Source organism: Argopecten irradians, chromosome 16 (assembly GCF_041381155.1).
Source record: "Argopecten irradians isolate NY chromosome 16, Ai_NY, whole genome shotgun sequence".
Classification (NCBI taxonomy): domain Eukaryota; kingdom Metazoa; phylum Mollusca; class Bivalvia; order Pectinida; family Pectinidae; genus Argopecten; species Argopecten irradians.
This window is the reverse complement of record NC_091149.1, coordinates 20,061,342-20,065,318: the sequence shown is the minus strand read 5'-3', so window position 1 is coordinate 20,065,318 and position 3,977 is coordinate 20,061,342. Positions and strand designations below refer to the sequence as shown.

At 33.4% G+C, this 3,977-nt stretch overlaps 1 long non-coding RNA gene across 1 annotated transcript; it reads right to left on the bottom strand.

Annotated features, from left to right (window-relative positions):
* Positions 1-899: 899 nt before the first annotated feature.
* LOC138310526 (uncharacterized) lies at positions 900-3,283 on the bottom strand. Its single transcript, XR_011206449.1, has 4 exons — positions 2,829-3,283; positions 2,188-2,258; positions 1,539-1,605; positions 900-1,219 (listed from the first exon to the last, which is right to left on the bottom strand). It is a non-coding gene; the product is annotated as an uncharacterized lncRNA (long non-coding RNA).
* Between the last annotated feature and the right edge of the window lie 694 nt (positions 3,284-3,977).

Sequence of the window (3,977 nt, the reverse complement as noted above, 5' to 3'; positions counted from 1 at the left end):
GTACTCTATGAAAGGTTGTGTACCCTAGCAACCACTTTCAAATATTCCCCCTTCACATAACTGAATACTTCATAGCAATACAATTGCATTTTCATACATAAGAATGCTCAAATTTTGTGGTTTCTAAGTTATTTTAATCAAAGATCTCAATTTTTATATTAAATTATTAGCATCAAGGGGATATATGAATGTAAATTTTATATATATGTAAAACAACCACTGATAACAGGGCTGAGGTCTTTGGTCACATTACTTCCAAGATACCTGTTTGGAGGTCAGTGATTTTTATCAATGTACTATGTCTTCCCTCCATTTCCTAAACCTGGTACATACCTTAATGCCCCTGGCTGCTTAAAGGAAATTAAATAAAATCAAACTTAAAAACCATAAGAATTCCACATAAAAATCTAATAGAAGCAAGTAAATAACAAATATTGTTTATGAATTATTTCCCATACATGTATGTAAGTTTGAATTGAATTCCATTCCAAGATCAGAAAAAAACATGTAATGGACTCTATGATGACAACAGACAAAGCACAATAGCAAATTGGTATCCAGTCTCTGATGCAACATCATTTTATAGATTATCTTTTATAAAAAATCATCTTTTAAAATTTATTAAAAGTTTGTATCCTTAAATGATGATTAACATCAATTCCTGTAATATTTGATTTATTAAAAAATGAAAGAAAGAACAGAACTTGAGCATGCATAATTAATATATATATAAGATAGATGTTCTGCTCATTGAGAAGTTGAAATTGACATAATCACAAATATGACATAATGAAACTTTTACAATAAATTCAGAAAAAGTTCTGACAAAGGAAAGATTAGCATTAAAACTATCACATTGATATTAAATGTATTATCTATACATATCATGGATTACAGACTAAAAATCCAACATTTAATCATAATGTTTTGTTTCTAATATCCATGAAGAAATCAATCTTTCAACACTGAATGTTGAATGATTACCAGCAACACTCAATCAACTAAGACATCTCTTAATAGTTTCTGTAAACATATTTCCATAATTAGCTGCAGTGAACAAGGCTTGAGTTATGTCCCCTGAAAGCTGCAGATTCAGTTCTCAACATATGCAGACAGGAACAACAGTTCAACTTCTTTTGAAAGCACAGACATAGTGTTCCTTATCACAGTTTGCAGTTGGTGACATGGTCAGTTTATTTACCAATCATGGAGCAGTGTCCTAAAATTCAATCAAGGGACATCATTATACAATAGGTACATGTAACAGGATACTGATGGCTCAAAAACAAGTTAATCTGTCTCAGTAAGCATCCATATGTGCCTTTTATCCTTTGAGACGCATCCTTATGTCTTGATTCACATGTAAAAGACTTGCAAGATCATGCAAAATGGAATACAAATCACAAGTAGTATGGGGGCATTTTTACAACTTCAACTTATAGGGGGGAGGGGGGCACTAATTACGTACATATATATATTTACAGATTGCTGCCTTTTGTATAATTTTGACCTAATAGATTGTTTTCAAATACACACACCTCTAACAACATGTGAAAGTGCTCTTGTATTGTCCTCTTCTGCCAATCTCTCCTCGAATCCTGAATCCTGATAAAATAAAGATGGGTTTGTTACATGACAATTTTATCGATTTAATCATTCTTATAAATTGTACTGGCCTATTATATGAATTATACAAAATCCACACAAAATGGTAAATGGATACACTGTTATTGTACATTTTATCAAAATTTTGAATTCATTGTGACAGGCATTTTTTTATCTAGGATGTACATGAAGAAAATAGATTTCTTTTATAATATTTTATTCCTTCAATCTTGATTGTGGATCAAGATAATTCATTTGAACTGAAGTCCATGACCAGTATGCTACAGATCAATACATACAATGAAATGTACATTGTAGGTCAAATTAATTATGAACCCATACATGTATCTTTTTATTATGACTTGGTAATGTAGAAAAGTATAATTATATAACAGTAATTGACAATATAACCTACACAGACACATGATTAAACTTGTGTTCACTTTATATAATTCATTCATTCATTTATTTCAAAATTTCATATTGACACAATTCAAATATGTATTATGATATCAACCCATATTCATATGTCAACTTTTGTACACATGCATGTTTACAAAGCTTCCTCAGAAAATCACTTACAACATGGATATTGGATAATTGCTAGCAGATCACAAAATGTCAGCAGCTACATATGTCAACATGTGTCACACCTATAAATTAAAAAACAAGATTATTAATTTAGATGAAAAACTAAATCAATTTAATATTTTAGAAAAAAAGTATGTTACATGCTAATAAGCAACATGCACAAGTGACTGTACATGGTGAATTATATAATGATGTGATGTATAATGGCATATTACAATTATATGTAATAGAACTATGTAGCTGGCCCCGAAGTGTCACTCATGAATACCCTTTATGTAGGCTTACATGTACACATAACAAATACATGTATGTACTATACATAAATGTAACAACATCTAACCTGGATATAATGTAGATAATATGTTGATGTGACTCATGTATTTTTATCTGTTTATGTCATTTGCATAGTTTTGTCAAATATATCTTGTTTCCCCCTAAGCAGTGCACATATAGATCTAGTACACGCAGAGAAATATCTGAAATCGACACTGTCTGACTGCAAGTTATAAACAGACTGTTGATCTACTGAATTTCTTGAAATATTAGAGAAGGATCGAAAATAATTAGGTCCAGATATGGATTATTTATTCGCTTAATTTGATTAAAGCTTAAAGATAATCAATATATCTTACCGTGTCCGCTTTGTGGTCTTCCTAATGCATGTCAGTGGATTTGTTGTGATTGTTGCTCGGCCATCGGTAGCGATTTGGCCTTCAATAAAACTTCCAATCCCCGTTTTCTATGCAATAAATCATTCTCTCATCTTCCTGTGTGTCTCAATAATCTACCTTTTTGGTTAAAACGACCTAAATTATTATCAAATGCCTCTACTCAGCATGATAATAACATACCACACACTCGTCTGGTCTTGGCGTCGATAGTGACCGCCATAACCGGAAGTACGTATCATTGTCGTAAAACGAAATATATTTTCTTAAATTCACGTTTCCTGCATGTAATTTGACTGACTTATCAATAGTATAGTTTACTGATCAAATCAGATAAATTATAACGTGTTTTTTTTTGGATTTATTTTGCGAAAAAAATATACGACAATCGTGCTGGTTTACGATGCGCGCGCGCATTCAAAATCGGCCGAGCCAACTACCTTAAGTTTCCATCGAAACACTAAGGTAAATAATGAAGTAGATTTGGTAATGAAGATAACAACTATCAGTTTCAGCTTAGAAAAGTGACCTGACAACGAATAAATCAAGTACATATATACAAAGATTACTGATACTCGTTGGTAAAAACAGTGGTGGCGCTCCATAGTCTCTGTCTCTTTAAAATATCTGATAGATGAATCGCTATTAACGGTTGAAAATCAACAAAGGGCAACTCTACTTTAGTCTGAAACTGAGGTTAACATGTAAACTAATAAAGTTCGATCACATTGAAATCACTAACGAACATGAATTATTGAAAGGAATGTCAAGCCAAGTCCCAGTTATCATTCTGCCAGAAGGGGATCTGGTGTTGACGAGACGAAAGTCGTAGAGGGTTTTGCGAAACTGGTGATGTTGCCTCAATGACAGAATTCGGTGGAGCAGGCGCAGCGGAGATGGCGTCAGGAATGGGCGGTGGTACCGAAGACGTAGTTACTTGAGGCGACGCATCAGGCGGGGATGGGACTGGAGTCGAAGGTACAGGAGGTGCGACAACCGTAGTAGGTGTAGCGCAAGGACAGTTTGGTTGATACATAGGGCGCAAAGTTCGTAAAGGAGGTGGAAGCGCGTGAAGATTAACACGGATAGCGTGATTAGGTTCACCAGTATCAT